This window comes from Meriones unguiculatus, chromosome 2, assembly GCF_030254825.1.
Source record: "Meriones unguiculatus strain TT.TT164.6M chromosome 2, Bangor_MerUng_6.1, whole genome shotgun sequence".
NCBI lineage: Eukaryota > Metazoa > Chordata > Mammalia > Rodentia > Muridae > Meriones > Meriones unguiculatus.
In genome coordinates this window covers 140559172-140583618 of record NC_083350.1, presented here as the reverse complement: position 1 = coordinate 140583618, position 24447 = coordinate 140559172, and the positions used below count along the sequence as shown (strand labels likewise).

At 43.7% G+C, this 24447-nt stretch overlaps 1 protein-coding gene across 4 annotated transcripts in view; it reads right to left on the bottom strand.

Moving 5' to 3' along the window:
- Kcnmb2 (potassium calcium-activated channel subfamily M regulatory beta subunit 2) overlaps nt 1-24447 on the bottom strand; it is a 272219-nt gene that overhangs the window by 86285 nt on the left and 161487 nt on the right. Inside the window, exon 1 of one of the 4 annotated variants that reach the window (XM_060378192.1) lies at nt 19450-19662. The exons of the other annotated variants lie outside the window; for them this stretch is intronic. The gene's annotated coding sequence lies outside the window, so the exon portion shown is untranslated. Of the gene's footprint in view, nt 1-19449; nt 19663-24447 lie in introns of those variants that run through there. 4 annotated transcript variants of the gene reach the window in all.

Genomic DNA, 24447 nt, shown 5'->3' with positions numbered 1-24447 from the left:
CAGAGGAACTTGGTGAGTGATGGGGCGCAGGGAAAGTGTCACCGTTAGAGAACTACAGTAAACAGGGCTCTTTCTGACCAAGTCTGTTTGCACCTGCAGAATTCTGTCAATCGCAGGAGCCTGGGATTCAAATGACTTACAGGAGCACCTGAGAGTTCCTGTTTGCTTTTTCCTGGGAAAATACAGGAGAATGCTCAGCTGCTGTGGGTGTCTATAACCTTGGGAGGTGGACAGTGCTTTCAAGGGGGCTGTGCTGGCGCGCAGGTGGTGGGTGGGCACAGTCTGATATCTGCTATGGCCAGGAGAAGGTCCTCTTGCACTTTAACTCTCTCATTGCTGGGACAAAAGATCCGACAAAGCCACCTGAGGGTTTATTGTGGCTCATGGCTTGAGGGTGTGTCCATCAGAGTAAAAAAAGACATAGCTGACCGAGCTTGAGGCAGGTAGCCACTTGGCTCCTGCAGCCAGAAAGCAGGGAGAGAGGGGTACAGGCAGTAGGCTTGCTGTCTGTCACTTTTATGTTTAATCCGGGACCTCAGCCCATGGGATAGCACCAACCTCACCTTAATTAACTTAATCTAGAAACTCTCTCACAGGCATGCTCAGAGGTTTGTTCCCATGGAAGTTCTAAATCCCATCAAGGCTACTGTCAAAAGTAATCACCAGGTGTTGTAATTTGGGTTTTTTGTTTGTTTGTTTTAAAAAACATGTAAGTATTGAATTCGTGTCTGTAGTTTCTATAGTTGGCTCATTTTTAGTGTATTTTCAATGTGTGTGGAAACTACCGACTATAAAGTTTGAGCCAAGGAGACCGCTGTCACAGAACCACCCCTGTGCCCACCTTTCTGTGTGCTCTGTACGGAAGCACAGCGGTATGTAGTAATTCTCTTCCTGCACTTTGCTTTCTAGGAGTCTCACCATTCCCTAAATGAGGCAGTTTGCTCTGCTCTGATCTCTATCCACACATCAAGATACATCTGTTCCAAGACCTTGGTGACTTAGTCCCAACCCTCAAACTCCCTCCATCAGGATAGCTTTGGATACTTATTGACCAGCATGTACCATAGCACAGTGGTGGGACAGAGGCCCCACACCATATTGAAACAATATTCTAGTGTTTGCGAGGCCAGCAATTCTGCACGGTGTTAGGGAACCCCTGTCCCAACCATATACTGGAACTATTTCTGCAGGCATCACTTTGGGAGGTTTTTCTGTTTGGTTTGTTTTGTTTTGACAGCCCCGGCTTACTGAGCTGATGTTACATTACATTGCAGGGAAGATCCAGACGAGCCTCAGATTTCAACAGAGAAGATGTTAATCATTCTAGGTACAGACTTGACTGGATGGGGCCTTATTGTTTTCTGTTTTGGTCCCAATCTTAGGAAATCTGAACAAGGGACATTTAAAATTTTGCTTAAGTTTTCGCCTTGACAGAAAATGGTCACACTTCCCCTGGGTCCTCTAAGTGCGTTAGAGGTCAAATGGGAGCAGCCAGTATCACTAGAATTATTTGTTATTCCACTGCCACTACTCTACACATTTGGAATGGTCATCACATCAGGGGTTTTATGAGGTAGGACCTGGGTGTGCAGAGGTGAGACACATCAGATACAGATGCCTGCCTGTCTGGAGAGAGTACCGTTCCAGGAAGATTTTCTGAGTATGAGATACATTTGACTCTTTCTGAACAAGTGTCCCTGATTTCCCCAACCATTCACCACACAGTGGGTTTAATGGCTTTACTCCATGAAATACATGCTGATGGGGAAATTGCCTTTACAAGATGTTTGTGACTTCTGATTCAATCATTTCTTTGTCAGATGTATTTTTATGAAGGGTATTAACGGTTGTTAGTTTCTCTTCGCTTGCCCATTGTGTTCATAAATCAGGGCATCTACAGTCGTTAAGAAAGATGAGTTTGTTAACATTTGCTGTTATTCTTCTACATAAGGATCTTGAGAACTGGATGTGTGCTGATTAGTTGCCCATTAATGTCAGGGAGCTCTCTAATTAACAAGCAGCTCCACACCTATCCTGCCAGCTATGGTTTGATGCAGTTAGGATTTATTCTAGTGGGATTTGAATTGTTTGTAAGGCAAGTTTGTTTTCCCACACGAGTGGTTACCCACATCAGGCGAACACTGATGGTGCACAGTAGGTCATCACGCTGGGCCAAGGATCTGCCCCAAGTGATGGGACACTCCTTGTGTTTTCAGAGCTGAGCTGTAGGCCCAGGCCTTAATCCTGTGGTGACAGTGGGAACCCAGAGAAATCAAGGGTTTCATTCTTCTCCCAGTTGAGTGGAAAGGACTGGAGGGAAAGGAGCCTTTCTGAGGAAAGGCAGAGGAAAACAACTTAGAAGCGAGTCAGAGTCAGTTATAGGGAGAAAGTAAAGGACGAAGGACAGGGCGAGCCTGACATTGAGGGGACTAGAGTCCTTATAGAAAGAGTTTTTAAAGATCAGTGTGATAAGACGCACATGAAGTGTTCTCACTTCCTTAAAAAAGAGGTGGAAATAAATAAATACTTGCTAGTTTCCACTATTGTGCCCCATAGTTCTCTAGGAATTTTACCTAGGCTGTACCCATTGTTTTTTAGTATAGCCCTTTAAGTACATGTATTCATTCTGTAGGTGAGGGAAAGAGCTTGGCTTAAATATCCAGCAGGTCTCACATTCCCACCCACAATGAAGGGGATGCTCAGTGCAGGTGCAGAGCGATGCTGAGACCTGGGCTGTAGACTCAAATCAAGGTGATCCGCTCAACTCATCCAGACCCGCTGTGTCCACAGAGTCAGTAAGATTTCTCCTACTCTCTCTTTCCTCTGTGTTTCATGGTTTACACGATCCATCTGCTTCTGAGTAGTCTTGTCTTAAGTTCTTGTAGACCTGTTGCTTGTGAAAGATGAACAATTTTTATCTAAGGTCTGCTGTTCACAAAATAAAATTATCTTGTTCTTTTGACTGTGATTTTTCTCCTGTAAAATGGAGTTCAGTAAGCATCCACAACTCCTGATGTTGAGTATGGTAAAGGAGAAGAAATGTGTGTTAGCACAGTGTTGGGCAGATGGCAGGCTCTCAACATATGTTCATAGATCTGCCAGGTAGTAGCAAGTGAGACAGATGCTGCATTTGTAGACAGTACTACACATACACACACACACACACATCTCAAAACAACTTTCTTGGAATGGTTACTTTTTAAAAAATTTTGAGACAAAGTTTTTCTGTGTAGCCTTGGCTGTCCTGGAACTCACTTTGTAGAACAAGCTGGCCCCACAGAGCTCCACCTGCCTCTGCTTCCCAAGTGCTGGGATTAAAGGTATGCACCATTATGTCCAGCAGGATGGTTACTTTTAATTGTTAACTTGACAGAACATAGAATCACTTGTGAAGATAGTTTCAATGAGAAATTGACTAGATCATACTGTCCCTGTGAGTAGTTCTGCAAGGGATTGTCTGGATTGAGTTAATAGATGCAGCGTCTACTGTGGGCAGCACCATTCCTTAGGCTTGGGTCCTGGATTGAATGTGAGACAGAAGCAAGCTAAGTACCAACTTCCTCTGTTCTCGGGCTGTGGATGCAACGAGAGCAGTCGCTTCAGGCTTTTGCCACCAAGCTTTCTCCATTATGATAAACTGCCTTTGAACTTTAACCTCCTTCTCTCTTTATTGACTTCATCACAATAAAAGGAACAATGGCAATGATGACAGTGGATAATGGAGCAACTCTTGACAGCTTACTGGCTGGCCATGGAAAGCTGTGCTTTGCATTGCACATTTAATGTTTTCAAGGGAAAGGAGGAGGAAAGGGAGAAAGAAGTAGTAGAGTTGGTGATAGTGATATTGGAAAAGGGGAATAAAGAGGAGAAGAAGGAGGAAGAGGAGAAAGTTTCTTAACAATGAAATCGGAAAGTATTACACAAAGCTTGAATTTTCGCATTCTCTTTAAAAGTGTCAAAAATCTATTAACAATTGGTTGATGTCCCACGTCCATGTGAGATGAGCTACTATGTAAGATCAAGCTGCATTATCAGGCTGGAGGCATAGCCTGGCTTCCCTTGCTGGTACCCAGGGCTCAGATCAGTGTTTCCTGTCATCCTCTAGTTTGGACCAGTTTCGTGTGTGTCTCTCATCTGCAGTGTGCTATTGGACTTGAGTGGCTCTTTACTTTATGCTAGCTGCCTGCCCTGTGAGCATTTGTGCCTATGAACCCTTGCTAAGGGCATCTTCTTCCTCTTGCCTGTGTTCTAATAATAGCACACTGTTTCTGGAGGTCAGAAAGATTTAGCGTTTCCACCTTCAGAAATAATGTTCACTCATCATCCCAAATGCAAGGGAAGGGTAACATTTCCGTCAAGTTATCTGCCCTCTGGAGAGCTTCCACCGGCTCACTAATTCGCTGGAAAATGTGGTGAGACCCAGGCTGTTGAACTAGATAATTCATTTGCCTTTGAGGAATTCTTTTAGCTCTGCAATGGGGAGAAGAATCTCGAGCTTTCCCTAGAGAAGAATTCTTTGAAATACTTAAACAACAGGAATGAGAAGCTCTTCTCTCTGCGGCTGTGCGACCGTGTGCCGATGCTGTTGTAGCACTTTGTTTTTACTGCAGAGTCCTCTCCTTCACCTGGAGTAAGTAGGTGTTTCCGTTCTAGGTTTACCGAAGACAGTCTGGCTGAGAGGTTAAGTCACAGCACCCATGGTGGTTGCTCTCAACTGTCAACTTGACAGGATTTAGAGTTACCATGGAAACAAATCTCCTGGCAGGTCCACGAGGGGTTTGTTAGCTCAGGTTAACTGAGACTGGAAGACCCTAAATGTGGTACCCATTTCACAGGCTGAATTCAAAGGTCAACTCGAGCACAAGCATTCATCTTCTCTGCTCTCTGACTGTGGGTGCAATATGACCAGCTACCTCAAGCTCCGCCGCCACGACTTTCCCACCATGGTATTAGGTACCCTTAAACAGTGAGTTGAAATAAAACCTTTCCTTCTTTAAACTGCTTTTTTCCAGAAGTTGGTACAGCAATGAGAAAGGTAACTAATGAAGTCCCTGAAGTCGCAGAGTCACATAGCCTGTGGCGTAGAGAGGCTCATTCTATTCCCTCCTCATGTTCTTTCTACATCTCCCTGTCAAGCATTTTTTTCTGTTATCTAACTAAGGACATTGTTCTAATATAAGCCCCCTACCTGTTACACTCATATACAATGGGCTTGGAAATTATATATATTAATAAAAGCACTGGCTTGCCATAGAATTTTAAGTCCTCCCCATTGGGAAAGAATGAAAGTCAGTAAATATTATTTGCAGTGATATTGTGGACTGATTTGATCCCTGACTTCATGGCACTTACATGGAGAAGAGGGAGAATAGACATTAATCAAGTCATATTGGCTAATGTCATTGACAGCTGTCACTGGGGTCAAGGCGAAGGAAGTCTCTATCCTTAGGCATTTATACTCCATGGATGAATTGAGAGCAGAGTGGAGCCTTGGGAGGAATTGGGGAAGAAGGGTTGATCACTTGGAGGACACAGAAAATGTTGCTCAGGAAGTAAACTTTGATGAGACTCTAAACTGGGCAGGAGGGATTTAGGAACAGGAGGGAACTGGGAAAAACCAAGAGACAGGAGGGAGTTTTGTTTATTTAGAGAGTACTGGAAAAGACTACTGGAGTTAGGGAACATGGAGGGGGGTGAGAAGAAGCCTAGTGTAATGGAAACTCCCAGGAATGTAGGAGAGGGACCCAGCCAAGACTCCTAGTAAAGAGGATACAGAGCACGAATCAGCTGTGTTCTATGATCAGGAAAGACTTTCAGAGAAGGGATTGGGGCACCAGTTCAGCCATAAAACCATTGACCTACAATATGTCCTGCTTGCAAGATGTGCTGGAGCAAAGGTGGCACAGAATTGTGTGAATGGCCAACCAATGACTGGTCCAGCTTGAGACCCATGCCATGAGAGGGACACTGCCGGGAGGGCCAGGAACCCAAAAGCTGTATAGCCCAGAGACCTAGGATAAAACCAAATACGACAGAAAATAAAAATCAATGAAATGATTCCTAATGATGCTCTGATAGACTTGTAGATAAGATCCTAGCATAACTGTCATCAGAGAGGCTTCATAAAGAAACTGATGGAAACAAATGCAAGAGACTCACAGCCAAACATTAGGTGGAGCTCAGGGAATCCTGTGGAAGAGGGGGAAGAAGGATTGTAGGAGCCAGAGGAGTCAAGGACACCACAAGAAACCCCACAGAATCAACTAAGCTGATTTCACAAGGGCTCACAGAGACTGAACTGACAATCAGGGAGCTTGCATGGGTCTGAGCTAAGCCCTCTGTATGTATGTTATGGTTGTGTAGCTTGATGTTCTGTAGGACTTCTAACTGTGTGAGCGGAGGCTGTCTTTGACTCTTTTGTCTGCCCTTTGGACCCTTTTCCTCCTACTGGGCTGCCTCATCCAGCCTTAATATGAGCATATGTGCTTATTCTTATTGCAACTTATTGTGCCATATTTGGTTGCTATCCCCAGGGGGCCTGTCCTTTTCTGAAAGGAAACAGAGGAGGGAAAAGGTTAGGTAGGAAGGAGGGCCTAGGAGAAGGGGTAGTGAGGGAAAACTGAGGCTTCGATATAATATATAAGAGAAGAAAACGTAAAAAAGAAAAAAAGGTTAGAACTGGGACAATAAGGGTAGGCCTGCAGCCTGACGGTATCTGGGGACACAGGACTTAGGGACCACACTGAGGAACCTGGACAGTCTTCTGAAGATAATGGCAGGTAGCAGAAGTTTTATGCAATAAAAAATATTGCTTAAAGAATGTTCTTGAAGCAATAAAGAACATGAGTGCAATGTAGAAGACTTGAGACACTGGTATTTGGGACTGAGGGAGGGCATGGAACTGGAGAATGAGAGAGAAATGTGTCAGGACTATGCTTGGGCCTCTGTCTTGAGCAATGGCCATGTCGTCCATCTTGGTTAGAAATGGTAGAGGGTTACAGGCCTGGGGAGAGAATAACAGCGTATGAGGTTCATCAGGGAGCGAAGATAGAGACTCTTGTCCAACAGAAGCAGCAATAGCTTCTGTTCTCTTTGGGTCAGAAAGTCAGTAACATTGCCACCTTGAAGTTAATAAACGTTATTAATTATTAATTGTTTTAAGACATGGTCTTGTTATAGAGCACAGGCTGGTCTCCAGTGTCCCACATAGGCCAGGTTGGCCTTCAACTTGGATTCTCCTGTCTTCACTTCTCGAACATTGATATTACAGACCTAAACCACTATCTAGCTTCAGGAGATAACTATGAGCACATTCTTGAGAATTTATCATCAATGGTATGCTTATACAATATTGCATAGCCTTCCTCTAAGTGACTGTCTTGCACTTCCTTGAGAGAAGTCATTACGTCAGCATTCCACTTTGTAGAATTTTATCCTAATCCTAAATAATGCCTTCACCTCTAAGACGACTTCCTGATATGAGTTTACATTTTATGTGCACCAGATCAAACCATCATGCATACATTCATTAGCACCTTTTCCTTATTAAATAATATCTATATACCTGTATCTATATATCTATATATACCTCTATCTATTTCTATCTAATCTATATCTATTTATATGATATTTATATCTCTATCACTCGTGCTGTCACTATCTCTCTCTCTAATCTGTATCTGTATCTCTATCATTTCTATCTATGTCTAATCTATATTATATCATCCATATCTCTATATATTGCCTACTTCCACCCCTTCTGAGTTGCTTCTTGAGGGCAGAGAGCACATCACAGGTGCCTGGCACATATTTAACACATGATGTTGATTCGTCAAACCACTAATTGAATATTTGGTATTGGAAACACGTTTACATTTGTACGTCCGGTCTCCTAGACTCATCTTTGATCTTACTGACAAAGCATTGTAACACTCCCTGAAAAATAATGAGGAAGAGGTTTGGGTACTGCACTGACAATCCTTATTATTACAGCTTATTAAAATGTAAGGAGGGCCAATTTTTATCCTCTGAAATGTGTATCTAAAACTGTCCACTGCTCGCTTTGGGGAGGGGTCGACACTGGCTTTGCCGAACACCATCACAGTCATGGTTAGCTGTGGAATTTGGGAGACAAAGTCTTAGTTATCCTTCCATTTTTGCTGTGCTTTGACGGGGCTGGAAGATTTCTTTATCTACACACACCTCAGATAACTAACTGGGCAGAGCTGGTTACGTGTGTTTGGTATCCACAATTCATTGAAAATACTCAGCATCCCCTGTTATGTCTTTTGAGGAAAATACTTGGTTAGCATTAGTCCTCTCTCTGACTTCGCAGCTTATTTTGGTGGCAGGTGTTTGTGTGCTTTTGGCACCTGTCTCCAGTGGGGCTCATTTCCAGGCGTCTCCTCTGGAGCCGGTGTCCATTCTGAATGTCATCCAGTTCCATCCGTCAACCTGCTTACTGCGTGGGCAGAGGTGAACGGGTCTCTGGCGTCCTGTCAGGTGTTGTAACAGCTCCTGGGGCCTGTGCTGGACATTCCTAATTAGCTGCAAAAAGGCAACATCCAGAGAAGAGAGTACAGACTGTTCTTGGGGAAAGAGTACAAGAAGGCTCTAGTAGGTATGATGGCAGGAAAATATGGTCTGGCAAAACAGTTGCAGAATAGTTCCAGGTTCAGATCACCACTTACCATGGTCACACAGCTCATTAACTAGCATTTTAGAAAGGCTATGTTTTATTTTTATTGTTTTATTTTGGATGCGTATGTATGTAGGTATGTATATATGTGTGTGTATGTCTGTATGCATGTATGCATGTGTGTGTATGTACGTATGAATGTATGGCTGCATGAGGAAGCCTAAATGACAACTTCAAGTGCTGTCTTGGGAGCCAGCCAGCTTATTTATTGAGACAGGGCCTCTCACTGCTGAGGGTTACCGATTTGGTTAGCTTGGCTGGCTAGCAAGCCCCAGGGATCTGTCTGTCTCCATCTCTCAGCATGGGGATTATGGACACATGCTCCCATGCCTGGCTTTCAATGCACATTTTCGGGATTGAACTGAGAGCATCATTTTTGCAAGACAATCACCTTACAGATTAAGCCATTTCTACAGCCTGATGATAGTATAGATTGCTTATTTGTTTTCAATTGATAAATAACAATTACATATGTCATTATAAAAGGAGCCCTCCAAACTAACTGATGTAGTCATTATTTCATTAATTTACCTTTTCCAAAATAGAGAGAATGATAAACATTATTTTAGAAAATTTGAAATATGTAATGCCTTATGAGAAATGGTGGTCACCACTAAAGATTTTCCTCTAGTCCAATGGAGGCTTTGGGGCCTTTGACTAAAACTATTTTCTGTCCTCTCTCTCTTCCTGTAGACTGGGTATCTATTTTGTAATGTCACCAAGTCCTCTCATGTGGCACAAAACAGATTTTTCTGTTTAATTAAGCATGGTTAATAGGGAGTTACCTTCTTTTCCACCCTTGAAGTATGGTTTCAAGCAAGTGTGCCATTTTGAAGAAGGCTGAGCCCCTACAGAGGAGCTTGTGCCTCACACTGCCACATACTAGCTTGTGCTTTGGGAAGGCCTCTCTTTCCTCAAGTGTTAGATGTGTCATGAACACCAAAAGGGAGTGTGACATGTGCCTGGCTTGTAGCAAGCAGCAAACAACTGGGAAATCTTATCTATACTCAACATGCGACTGTGTATAGCTGAACTACCCTGAGTGGTGGCTGTCTCTGGATTTGTGCTCTAGGAATTCCCTCTCTGTGTCCCTTGAACTGTCTTTGTTGAAGCTTTGGTCACTTAAAGGGTTTCTATTTTTGTTGTTGCTGGGTTTTTTAGATTGGTTTGTTTTGTACTTTGGTGTATTGAACATAGGACTTCAAGCATGCCAGTGTGCTACCTTTAAGCCGTTTCTCTCTGCTTTGTTTGTTTCTTTTAATGTTTACTCTTGTTTTCCCTTCCATCTCATCCTCCTCCCACTTCTCTTTCCGCCATTCCTTCATTTTTTTTTAAGTTATTTGCATTGCTGAGGATCCATCCCAGGGCTTTGCTCATGCTAGGCTCTACCACTCGGCGCTCTGCCCTAAATCTTCCCTGTCAGCAACTAACTCAGTCCTTGCCCCTCTGACTTCAGTTGCTTCTCCTTTACCTGGAAGCTCTTAGCTTGCATCTTGTCTGCTGCCTGTTTCTGACTTTTGGATTGCAATAACAGCTGCAAACCCAGCTCATTTCAAAGCATTTCATGCATTGAGGGATTGCCTGAGTCAGTAATAAGCCCAGCATGCCATGTGTACAGCATGTACAATGGAGGTGATACTCAGATCTCCCCCTGCTTTAGCTATCTGCTAATTTAGGCTTGTCATGGTCAGATTTGGGAAATGGTTTAAAAAAGGTTGAACTGTTTTATGGTGAATCCCAAGGAACCTGGAGCTTGAACTCACTCTAAACACTCCCTCCCAAACTGTTCTCTTACCCCCACGGCAGGCCAGTGTTGGTGTGTACGGTCGCTCACACACAAGGCCGTGTAGACTTATAGACAAACTTCTTTCATTTTCATCTAGACAGCAACCTGCCCTGAGACTTTGGTCCTTCAGTTGTCACAGCCTTTGGTTCTTGATGTCTTTCCTCCTGACCATTCTTGGCACTCTGTCGAGTATGCACTCCACCACCAAGCCACTTCCTCCAGTGGTCTTGACACTCTGAAGCAGAACTTACGTTGCTTTAAGAACTGTGATCCAGGTTGTTTCCTGGGCCCTTTAAGCTCTGAACATAGTCTGGACTGCCCAGGCACGGACTGCTTACTTTACTCTTGTGGCTTCCGGCCGTCTGTCCATATTGTGATATAGCAAAGTGCTTTCCTACCTTCCTTGAGCCCATTTACAGACAGACACTGACGTTTGCTGTGTGTTGTGGACTCCCTTCCTCTCCCAGCATACTGTTTAATGCAGGTGTTAGAGCTGCCAAGAAGATGAATTTGACCTACAACTCCTTGACATAGACAAAAAGCATGAAGAGGGTGTTGGTTTGACTCTGGGCTAAATATAGCAAGTTCTTTGAAAGTGAAAGGTTTCCACTGGTGTACAAAACCTGGGTTTTTTCAGGCACCTTGGCTTTCAGAGTTTGAGAGGATCTTTGGAAATCGTCGGAAATGATAACAAGTGGTCCTTCACAGGCTTTATAAGTCAGATGAATGACACTATCACAGCACTGAATTTTGTGGCTGGTAGTAATTAGGTGAGATTAGAATAAAGGATTTTAGAATCTGTTGGCAGAGCTGGAACCTGAGAACTAAGACCTAAAATTTATCTGTGCTACTTATTTTCATTTAAGCACAAGTAAAATGGTTTCACACTCTGGGATAGGAATTGTTTTTAAAAAGACTAGGCAAAATGGGGACTATTTCTCAGAGTTGCCCTGAGGCTCATTAAGGCAAGAAACACTGAGCACATACCGGGCTCCAGGCTCTCCTCTGGGAGTCACAGGTATGTCATGGACCAGAAATCAAGGTCTTTTCTGTTAAGGAGACTGAGGAAGCAGAAGAATCAATAGGAGAGTCAGCCAATGGAACCCATGAGTGCCATCTCTGGATCTAAACAGCTGTGCATCAAAAATGTGTGGCAAGGCAATCACATCTGTGCTGACCATGCTCTTTGCCGTTGTCTAAACACTATAGAATAACAACTGTTTACACAGTGCTGGCATGCATTGGCTATTGCAGGTAGCTAGAGGCGAGCGGGGGCTAGAGAAACATAAACATAATACCATTTTTTTCTTCCTTCTCTATAGAAGTCTTTCATTCTGGATTGTCCTGCCTCAGTTGCTGGGAGGAAAGGATGCTCCCCAGAGCTCAGGAAGGACCTGAGCAGATGGCTCTTTCCAGGCCTCCCTCTCAGTCTCCACCATGACATCAGCCCCTTCCACTTACCCTCTTCTACATGGTCGGATATTCTCCCTGAACCCAAGCACAGAAATGCAGAATTTTTCAAGTGTTTGGACCTTCATTTCTGAAGGCTTCTGCATCATGAAAATTTAATGAAATTTAGTAATTAAAAATTAAATTTGAAATAAATTAAATAAGCCCATTGTAGCTTTTTCTGGGTAAGATTTTTTTTTCCTGTAGTTTTTATAAGAGTGTTCTCTACCCACTTACAACAGACAGGGAAGTGTGTTGCACCCTGTCTCTCCTGTGTTGCAGGACCTACACGCTGCAAGGTGGTGACACTCCAAATCTGTCATCCCAGCTTGACTGAGGGGCAGCAGAAATAATTCTTCTGTAGAGAGGAACTTTTCCTTAAAGCTTAGTCACGGTTTTCTATGATCCCGAGGAGAAGTGACACAGAAGTGGTGGAGTTTTACAGGCCTTCAGCGCTGTCCCAATGCTGGCCAGCAGGGCCTGGTCAAGAAGACCCCCCACTTGGCTCTGAATTTCTTTTAATGAGATATGCAACAATATATTTATTATTTTATGTTTATCCACAGGTCTTAATTTGCTCAGCAGACATCCTTCTTTATTTTGTTCAGGGTTGTAAGTACCTGAAATAGTGTCTGACATGTAATTGCCATTTAGATACCTGGTGAATGAATGCAGGACAGTCAATCCAGAAGGGGCTCTGCTTTGGCCTGTATGGTGAGGGACAGCCTATCTGCAGGTGGTGCTGATAGGAGAGTGACAAGGAGGTATCAATCACATGGTGGCTTACAGTAAGAGCTCTGCAGAGCACAGGAAGACTTAATGCAAGGTTCTATGGCAGGAACAAGCAAGGGCAGCTGTCATGTCAGCAGGGTGTGAGTCTCCTAAGCTCTCCTGAGGAGTGGGCCTTGTACTGTTTGGCGAGTAGAAATGGACAAGCCCTAGGTAGGAGAAGACTTGACTGGGTTTGCATTTCAAAACAGAAGCATTCCAGATGCTGCCGAAGAAACGGCCCTTTTGGAAACCAGGAGACAAACTAGGAAATTCCTGGAATAGCTGAGGTTGAGTGAAGAGACGTTTGTGTGCGCCGTGATGATAGAGTTAAAATAGAAAAATACACAGATGTTCTCTGCCTTGACTACTTCCAGTGCCTGACAGCTCTTTTTTACAGATTTTTTTTTTTTTAATTTTAACTTATGTGTGTCTCTCTGTGTGTGCCACGTGCTTGTGGGTGTCTAGAGGACAGAGGAACATGTCCGAATCCCTGAAGGTGGAGTTGTGACCAGTTGTGGAGCCTTCTAGTGTGCTGGCTGAGAACCAAAGTGAGGTGCTCAGCAAGCAAGCGCTGTTAACCACTGAACAGTGGCCCTGGTCTCTTGATTCTTAGGATAGCTCCGGCGTCGTGGGCAGGGCTTGCGACTGGTGACTTGCAGATCACCTGGTAACACCAAAGCACACATTTCTACATCACACGGGGGATCGCAATCAGTGTCTCGCACCTTCTGTTTCAGTTGGGCATGTCGTTTCCCTGTGGCTGGCGGTGGCTGCTACACTGTTGACGGTCGCTGCTCATGTCACTCCACTGTGCCGTGGCACTTAGTTGCTGATGTGAGATTTTGCAGAAGTCCCTCTTTCATTTTGGTGAGATAATGGCCGTGTTGTCAGCCTCTACATCCCGCCCAGTGGCTGTACTGAAAAGATCCCTGCAAGCTAACAATATAGGGTTATGTGGGGGATGGGTAATGCCTCTTACCCTAAGCCTCTGAGCAGTTTTTGTGCGTGACAGTCTAATGTAGCGTGATTGACAAATGACGTGAGGCAAAAATTTGCTGTCAGAAAGCTAAACCATTTTCCAGAAACTATCTGTGACTGACCACCACGATGCTTCCATCGGCACTGTCAATTTGACTGGAAATCAGTGCTGAGAGTGTTTCCAGAGGAAGGAAGGCTCAGCCTGAGAGTGGCCGCTACCATTCAATGGGCCGGGAGCCTGGAGAGAGTAAAACAGAACAAGGGGGAAAGCTACGCCTGTGCTCTCCCTTCTCTGTTTCCAGATCCACACACATGTGTATTCTCACTGCTGAGGTCGGAAGCTGTTCCTGCTGCCTTTCCCAGCCTCGAAGAACTGGATTCTCAAACTGCCAAGCAAGGTAAACCCTTCCTCCCTGAGTTTGCTCATTGTCTGGTATTGGTCACGGGGATAGGAAAAGTCACAAATACAACTACCGTGCAAAGAAAACCTCCTAGTCTACTGAAGCAGCTAACAAACAGAGATGAGGCAAGGTGTGAAATACACCAAGAAATGGACTATAAGCATAGTCCTCCTCCAACACAGGATTTATTAGGAAAACGCTTTCCTTTGACTGAAATGTGGTCATTCCCAGATAGTTCCTGGAAATGGCACTTTTGACCCAGCTGACTTAAGCCCAACATTGGCCTAACTGAAAATCTCATCCCATGAAATATGAAAGTCAGGATAGCATGAGGCTAAAAGGAATGGCGCAAGAAGATAAAGATGGCAAGATTGTAGATTATGCTGGAGACTTTGAAAACTAGAAGAAGGTACAAAATGAATGAAACACACTATTGGATTTTGGGTTGCTGGCAGCCATGGTCCCTGACTCTTGTAAGGTTCAGCTCTTTCAATCAGCTTCCTAATCAGTGCTGTGAGATGGAGCATGCTGATTGTATAGTACATGAAACAGCCTGGGAAAGCCGGTGAGATCTAGACAGAAGGATACATTTGGGCTGACCCACGCATTTGCTCAGAGTACATGTCGGTCAGTTGTTACAATAGGACATGCCTGAGGTTGTTACAATAGGACATGAATAGGACATTGCTTCCTGTCCCCCCACCACCCCCGCCCCCTGCCACAATGCTTGTGTTCCCTTGGTTAGCAAACCAAACTCTCACCCATTCCCTTTCTCTTTTGAAATGGTTGTACAGGGTTTTCTGAAACCGTTTGCCACGGAGGTAGCTTCTTTTGTTTAGCTTATATTTTATTTTTGGAAAATTATATCATAAGTCAGAATCTTTCTCTTTAAGGGCTAGCTAGAAAAACCCAAACAAAACACATATAGCAAAAAATTTCAACTGGGCTAGCTATATCTTAATAGACCAACATGTGGTCCTTCCTTAGTTCCACATCCCAACATGAGAGGATTAGGTTGTACTTTCAGGAAAATGAGGCAAGTGAAAATGATAACAGAAGATTGATTCCTGAGATTATTTCCAGAAGTAGAGATAGTCCCACCTTAATAGTGGCTAAGGTACCAAGTCTGAAGGGTACATGCTCTTTTAATTTTAATGTAGAGTGTGACCCTAAAAAACCAGTCACTCTTAGTGGCATAACTGTAGCTGAGGGAGGAGGTGTACCTAATGAGTAAGTGTTTAGCAGGTGGATGTAGAGAAGAGAAGGAGAGAGGGAGAGAAAGAGAGAGGGAGAGAGAGAGAGAGAGAGAGAGAGAGAGAGAGAGAGAGAGAACGAAACTTCATTCTCAAGTCCATCTCATGGCTTTTGCCTCTTGGACAGACAGTGCTGACATGATTCACAGCCCAGCTTAGAAACAGACATTTGTCTGATGGAGGGCACCATTGCTTGATGTCCCTGCCCAGTGTTCACTGTGTGAAAAATAAGCAATCCCATCTCTTTTCTGCAGGTGTTCCCCTCTCTGGATGGCCCATTCTATTTCTGCAGATAACCTCACTGAATCACTGCAAAGATTTTTATGGAACCAAATATGTCTTCGATGTCCTCAGACTTCTATGTCTCAAGCTCTCGGTGCTGTTGGGGTCCAAGTCTGTGTGACACACTCATCTTTATTATGTCTGTTCCCTGCACAAATTCATTAATAATAAAAGAAATAAACCACAGTCCAGAGACTTCTTGGAATGAAAGAGCAGTATTAATATGCACCAGCACAATCAGAGACTGTCGAAGAGCCCGGCTTGAAGGGAAGACTCAATAATTATTATGTGTGATGAATGGAGGAAGCCAAGATGCCAGGTTTGCACATGCAGCCTAAACCTGCTTTCCAGGCACTATGTGCTGTGAGAAACAGACATGGAAACAGATGGTGGGAAGGTGGTGGGAAAAGTGCATCATTAGCAGTTTGTGTGGAGCAGAACAAGTGCTTTACAGCATCATTTCCCCCACCCTAGATGGGTGGGATTAGCTTCATTTTGCTGCCATAAGAAATTACTCATGGTTTTGTTGTCAGGGATTAGTCACTCTTTTTTTTTTTTTTTTCTTATTGCTCTCCTCTTCCACCTTTAAAGCCATCAACATTGCATCATTATGACCCTTCTTCCTAGGTGATATTTTCATCTCGCCAGAAAGATGTTTTCCGCTTATACACTGATGCAATTATATTGGGCCCACTAGACTAACACAGGGTCATTTCTCCAGCTCAAGGTCAGATCTGAAAAGTTCCTTCTGCGATACGGTAACATAATCTCAGATCTGAGGATAGAACGTGGGCATCCTATTGTTCAGCTTAACATAGTAAGTAAGAGGAAATGAAGAAGAACACATTAAAAGGCAGTGACATCTGACCTAGTCCTAAAGCCTAACCAATGTCATTGGACAGCGGAAGTGGAGGAATATAGGGAAAGTATTCTTGTATAAAAGAATCTCATACTTGGGGGAATATATCTTGAGGCCAGTAGACGCATTTGAGACATATTAAGAATTGGAAATGATATTTCCTCCTTGGTAATTAAAAATGTATATCCTGTTGCTTCAGGATAAGCAGACTAAGATTTGTGCTGTTACCAACTTATTACTTACTGCTTTATCAGCAGCTAAAATGAGGGAGGCCTCTGGTACAATTAATGATGGGAGAGTTTATTGTTTAATTTCTTTCTTTCAAAATAGCGGGTGCTAGTCAAGATGGTGATGGTGATTTGGTCACAGCAAATGCCAAGATCAAGGGAAGAGCAACTGGAACTAGAAAGAGGGTGGGGGAGAGAACCTTCTTAGTTAATTGAGGAGAGAGAGCAATTGCTGACATAGAGACTATGATTGTGAGCTACACTGACTCAGCATCTCAAATGATCAGAGGTGAACATTTCTTTTCCTTCCTTTCTACTCATCTCAATCTACTTTTCCTTCCTTCCTCCCTCCCTCCCTCCCTCCCTTCCTCCCTCTCTTTCTTCCTTCTATTTTTTCTTTCTATTTCTTTCTATTTCCTTCTATTTCTTTCTTTCTATTTTTCTTTCTTTCAGCTTCATTCTTTCTGAGACAGGGCTCATGTAGCCCAGGCTGGCCTTGAACTCATTGTATAGTCAAGGAAGACCTAAACTACTGACCCTCTTGCCTCTACCTCTACAGGTCTGGATAGACATGTACCAGCACACTGGTTTTATGTGGTGCTGGGGATTGGACGCAGGGCTTCGAAACATGCTAATCAAGCACTCTACCAGCCGAGCCACATGTTATGTTTTCTAGAAAAGTCTCTCTACAGTGAATCAGAAGGGGTCAGTGGAGGTGCTAATGGATATGTGAATGTCTGTTGCATGATACGGCCTCTTGTCATGAGAATGACGTTGGCCTCTGACCTCCACAAGTATGCTGTGCGGCACATGTGCCATACACACACAACAACAACAACAACATCAGTAACAACAACAATATAAATAAAAATAACTTCAGGGCACAAATCATATGTATACATATATATGTACATATACACTGAAGTTAAGTATTAAATATTTAAATAGAAGACAGACACAGTAAGTGGCACACATCCGTAATCCCAGGTCTTGGAAGGTTAGGGCAGGAGGATTACAAGTGTGAGGCTAGCCTGAGCCAAACAGTAAGACGTTGTCTTAAAAAAAAAAAAAAAGTAAAACAAAGATGTTCAAATGCTCAAAATGTGCCAAAAATGGTAAACAAAAGAATGAGAAATGGAGAAAATAGGTAATAAAATGGTAGAAAATAAATTTACCATAACATTAAGTACAAATGCTCTAAGGATATCAAAGAACATATAGAGATTGTCGGGATGGATTTGAAAAACAAGGGAATCAATCATATGGCTTTTATGAGAAACTAACTTTAAGGGCTGGAGAGGTGGCTTTAAAGTTAAAGGGAAAGGTGCCTGTCACCAAACCTCATACCCAGAGTTTGACTCTCATGATTGAAAGGAGAGAAACAACTTGCACAAGATATGACCTCTATGTGCCTACCATGGCACTCGCGTGTGTACACGTACACACACACACACACACACACACACACACAAATGTCATAAGAAAAAAAAAAGAAACTTCAGACAAAATGACACAGGTAGTAAAAGAGTAGAAATACTTTGTCAAACAAAAACCCTAATTGAGAGAGCATTGGGGTGGCTACATTACTGTCTGAGAGGACCAGTTATCAGGGATAAGGAAAGGTTCGTTTCATGATAAAAGGGTCATGATAAAAGGTAAAAACGAGTAAGAGCTCTCAACATGTATGCACATAACAGCTTTCAAAAAATACAAAACAGAAGCTGAGACATGATAGAGATAAATTCAGGGCTAGTGAGATGGCTGTGTATGGATGCCTGTTGGCATGTGGAGGACCTGAGCTTGCTTTCTGGGTCCCACATCGTGGGAAGAGAGAAGTGGCTCTCTCAAGTTATCTTCTGACCTCCACACATAGACCCAGGCACATGTGCAGTAACATACTGAGACCACATACAAGATAAGTGTGATGAAAATGAAACAGACAAATCCCTCGTTATAGCTGAAGATCCCACAGTTTCCCTATCAACAAACCATCGATGCTGTAGATAGAAAATCAGCGAAGATGCAGAACTCGTAAGTAATGCCATAAACCAACTTGGTCTGTCTGGCATTTGCACGGTGTCCTTCCTAGTCCCTGCACAGAGAATGCTCCTTTTAAGTACATGTGGCAAATACGTCAAGATGGACCACATTTTGGAGCAAATTAGTGTTTCACAAGTTGAAAAACACCTCAAATAATACAAAGTATGTTTTCTGACCACAATAGAATTAAAGACAATCCATCTATTTGCAAGAGAACAGGAAAAAAATCTTCCAAGTACTTAGTAGCTAAAAATAATGTTCAAATAATATGTACCTATTTATATAGTGAAAACCATAGAACACCAAGAAACAAAATAAAAAAGTCTTAAACTGATTCTTAATATAGTAAAGATGTTTGTTATTCTCAAACTGATATGCAGGCTTAGTTAATCACCATAAGGATTCTGGCAGAATGTTTTAATTATAGACTCTGAATACTACGTGGAAAGCCAAAGGAACAAGAAAACTGAAACAGTTTTCCAACAGATAAAGTCAGAGAAATGACACTTCTGTTGGAAGTCTTACTATGAAAGTAAGGTGATCGAATCTGTATGGTATCAATGATAAATAGACGCACGGATAAAAGGCGTTAAAACCAAGAGTTCGGCTCATGTGCATAAATAGTCAGGTTGGGCAGTCTTTCGGAGCTGTGCCAATGACCCCGAGAAAAGCAGATTAAAAGAGGCGAGGCTTATTTTAACTCACAGTTTCAGTCAGGGCCTGCTGGCTCCACGGCTACAGGCCTAAGGCGAGGCTGAGATGAGGAAAGGCGTGGAGGAAGCCTGTGGAGGAATGCTGCTTATCTCACCATCCAGGAGGCAGACCATGAGAGGGAAGGGTCCAGCGACAGGATCCACTCTTCAAAGTCACCCTTCGGGGACACACTTCCTCCAGCTAAGCCCCTTCTGAAGACCCAGTTGGTTATAAACTCATCCACGGATTAATGCAGCCTGTGTGTGGGGCATTTCATAACAATGACCAACTGATTTCATTTTACAAAAATACAAAGAAATTCAATGAAGAAAGGATGTTTTTCTTTCAACAAAGGTGTTGAAACAATTACATGCAAATGAAGAGCTCAAATTTCGCCTCATTCTCCATTTTACAAGTGAATGGAATAGATGATGGGTTGCAACTTTTGGGAAAAAAAACACAGGAATTAGGCAGAGTTCCTAGAATGACGCCAACCTTCATAATTTATAGTTCACATGAGAAGGCAGATAAAGCTATGAATGGAGGGAAAATATTTGTAAGTCACAGGTGGCAAAGGAACTCATCCAGAGTGTGTGACAGACTCAAAATTCAAAAGCAAGAACACAGACAACTTGATTTTTAAAATGGGCAAGCCTTTTCATCAGTGATGCAAAATTAGCACAGAAAATACAATCATTAGCCATGTGGGAAATGTGAATTAAAACCAAGATGAGGAGCTGGAGAGGCGCCCTCGTGGGGAAAAGTGCTCACTGCAGGGATGGGAGGAACTGAGTTCAGATCTGGCACCCACCCCAAAAAGAGGGCACAGCGCTTGGCAGCTTTAGTTCCAGCTATGTGGACAGAGACAAGCAGACCCCAGGGACTTGATGACCACCTAACTTAGCTGAAACGGAAAGCTGCAAGTTGAATGAGAGATCCCATGTCAGGCAGGTGTGAAAAAAATAATACCATCGTAGAACAGTTTCGTTCAGAGCTAAGCAAACATTTAGTGGATGACTCAGTAATTGTTCTCGGGGGCTTCATTTAGGGAAAGTGAAGCTTACAGTTCCACAGGGTAAACACGGGTGACTATAGAAGATCATTTATATGACCATAAGGTAAACCGACCCAAATGCGGGGATGGATGGGTCTGTATCATACGATGCCACTCGGCAGTAAAAGGCAGACATTGATCATCCAGAATGAATGAATGCAACTTTATCATGGTCATTGGAGTAAGCCACAGTGACGATGTTTTAGTGAATACATTTATCAATACATTTATAAATGTATCAATGAATACATTTATAAATCTGGTTTATGACAATTACTTTTTATTTCTTCCTTTTCTAATTTAAGCTTTATTTAATTTATGATGTTGTTTGTATGTGTGTGGGATGTGTTTGTATGGGTTCACATGTGGCATAGCATGCATGGAGAAGTCAGAGAGCAGCATTTGAGAGTTGGTTCTCTCTTTTCATCATGTTGGTCCTGGGGATCCAGCTCAGCTCTTCATGTTCTCCAGAAAAGCACCTTTATCCTCCGTGGTACCTCTCCATCTCAATAATTTCTTTTTAAATGTGAGGGGAGGAAAAAGTGGAGTATTTGGATTTGGAGAAAAGAGAAACTGACTAATCTACTGTCTGTTCTGTCTCTAATCTGCAATCATGACTTTTATATCAAAGCGGAAGAAATATAAACATCATGAGCTCATTTGCTTAAAACTCATAAGCATGTCAGAGTCAAATTTTGTAAAGGAGGAAAAAAAAAGAAGTCTGAAAGGAAAGGAAATCAAATTCTGGGAGGGAGCATGGCGAAGGAGAATGCTGCACTCTGCCCTCTGATCTGAGAGCTAATCACTTCAGAGTGGGTGACAGCCGCAGTGCAGGCCGGCCAGCTGCCACCTAAGCGCTATGCGCTATGTTTTCTCTCCCCTGGTCCCTGGAGAGAAAGGTCAAACGCCTGTCCCAGCATGCTGAAGAGAATACTGAAACTGAGTTACCGGGAATGTTCACAGTTCCTGCGACTGTCCTGTGACACAGTTCTAGCTAGCCCGAGACTGGTCTGCCTGCAGAAATGCCTGCCTTCCCAGGGCCAGTGGGTGTGATGAAGGCAGAGGAAGGGTCGAGTCCCAGAACTGTCAGGGAAGGAGTAAGGCAAGTGCTGAAGACACAGGATGCAGCTAAGCTTAAGACCCTGCTTAGGCTATCCTACTCCAGAGAGAACCAGCTAATTCCAGGGAATAGTCACAGGGCTGGCCTGGAGAATGTCTCTCAGCTTAGTACCCTGTCTCGAGATGTCTGCAGTTCTCACTAAGTCCCACATTACCAACACCTGGAGATTTGTGTGGCTCCACCTGGGAGTTTGTTGGGACAGAGAAGACTTGTGCTTCTGTGGCGTCAGTGGGACCACATATTTCGTTAGGATAAATTAGTAAAGGTACGAAGAGAAATAACAGATTGTAGCACACGGCAGCACCTTACAAGGATTCCCTGATATGGGGTGGGCACAGGGTACAAAACAACCCCAAATTGTTCTCAGCCCTTCCACTGTCATTGCTGCTGTCAGCAATCACCATTAACAACAGAATTTAGCTTCTTTGGCTTTCAAATGTAGCCAAGAGATGACTCTTGAAGAATCCTTTCTCTTAGAATCCTTTAGGTCTTCAGTGCCAGATTAGGACTGCCTGAGCAGCCAGCTTGTGGACTAAGTACCAGGTTCCCAGCTTCTCCAGTGTGAAGACAGCCATAGTTGGACCACCTAGACTGTGTTGTGTAAACCAAGCTAATAATCCACTGTTGATATGTATTATTCTGTTGGTTCTGTTTCTCTAGAGAAGCCTGTCTAATACACTTGGATGAAACAGCCCATTGCTAATCCAGAAGAACCACTGACAGTTTGGCAAATCATTGGCTTTGTTAACTGAGATGTGTGTAGTCAGGGAATGGATGATAGTAAGGACACCTTCCTCCCTCCCACCAGGGAAAGGATTGATGACACAGGAGAGGAAGAAGCTTATCCCAGTGACAATCGGGGTCATAGGCCACCATAGATCTTGGATCACCGAGAACTGAAAAATTGAGCCACTGTTCCTAGGAACAGGTCTTGGTCTGTTCTGTTCAGCTGTCACACATGGTGAAAGGGGAGCTCATGAAGCCAACAGCTTTTCATTAATCTTGTAACATGGGGCTGCTGGTGGCAGAAGACCAAACTCCATCAACTGATCACACATGACATCTAAATATGCCAGAAGCCCCTAGCATTTAATAAATAATCACCCTTTGAGAAGAAGGCAGGTCCCAACTAGGTATGCAGGTAAGTCTAACTGGGGCAGCTCAGTACGGCTTCCAGGTTTACATTAGTATGCAGATGAAGGTCAAGCAGCCCAGGCACAGGTCCTGACCCGTCCCTACTTGAAATAAGTGATGAATCATTACTGCTCAGGCACACTAACATCCAGCAGAGTGCTCAGAACAGACATATTGGGGGAGCAGCCCCCGTGGAACTTCTGTATGGATCCACAGGGCAGAGCTTTTAGAATCTGTCTCAACCATTAGTATGCAAGACACACAAATAGGCCAGTTGCCTGACAGGCAGATGGGGAGGCAGGTCCATAGCTGGGCAGTCAGGCAGACAGGCAGGCAAGCAGGCAGGCAGACAGACAGGTAGACAGACAAAGAGAGAAGCAGACAGGCAGACATTCATGCATGCATGCATGAAGGCAGATAGGGAGGCAGACAGGCCAACAGACAAGCAAGACGGGCAGATAGACGAGTAGAGCGATACCGATTTTTCATAAACCTCCTATCCAAATGAACTAAGCTGAGTGTTTAATAGTTAAACTCTCCTCTGGTTCTTGCAATCCCCCTAGAATAGAGCTCTAAAAGGAGACAGACAGCTGTTTCTGAAAAACACGAGGCAACAATCAGCCACTTTGCTTAGCACAGCACAAAGCTCTGGGGAGCACAAGCTGCTATTCAAATAAGCTTCAAACTCTTCTCTTTTGAAGCTCTCACATGGAAAAAGTAGGCTAGCACCTTCAAAACCCCTCTGTAATTTACCTCTAAAAAGAGGCCTAGTGTTTGCTTTCCTCTTCTGTGCTCTCCAGCCACCAGGGCTGACACACAGAACTTCTCAGTGAGGGACTCAGAACTTCAGAGCACTGCTTTTTCTAGACAGAGGCATTTCTAGACAGTGGTTCCCAAGGTCAGGCCTCACGTCGGCTTCTCAGAGGCCCACCAGCCTCAGGGCAGGCACTTTGCCAAGCCTTGGCACATGGTAGATGTTATTAAAGAAACTCTCCATCTGGTCACTGTTGTGGTGAAGCTCAACCCTGGGGCAAAACAGCCTGTCCACAGGTTAGCATTTACGAGCTTATAGGACCCCAAAACCTTCTGTCACAACAGTCCTGTAGTCCTGGTGACATGGGTAGGCTGCCTCGTCTAATGGCCTCCTTTTTCTGTCTACTCACCACACCCCGCTTCTTCTGTGCCTGTCATATGGTTGCTCTTCCCTCCTCACCGTTGTCCTCCTCAGTTTTGACTGGACACATGCTCACAGATCAAAGACACTTCTTTGGAGGAGCCTTCCCTGGGTTCCTTAGGGCAGGGTTGGTTTTTCTCTCCATTTCGTGCCTGGCTTGCCCAACCTCTAAAGTCCAAGGGAACACTTGCAATGTGCCTGTCTTGGGGTCTGTCTTGTGAGCTTCTCTAGAGTGAGGACTGTTGTTTAGGTTTAGCAGTGGCTTTGAAGGGATGCTTGTTGATTGAATAAATGAGTAAAGATGGAAACAAAATGTAAAACATGAGCAGAAGCAGTGAAGAAAGGGGGGCCTCCATGCCAGCCCTGCTTGCTTCTCTGTCTGTTTCTGTGATAGAAGGAAGGGAAAGGCAATTTAACCAGAACCATGAATCTTTTCTTTGGAAAATTAATATCAAGGTTTTCTGGCTAGAAGCTATTTTTGGAGGAACCTCATTTCTCATGGAGAGTAAAAACATGATATAGTGAGAC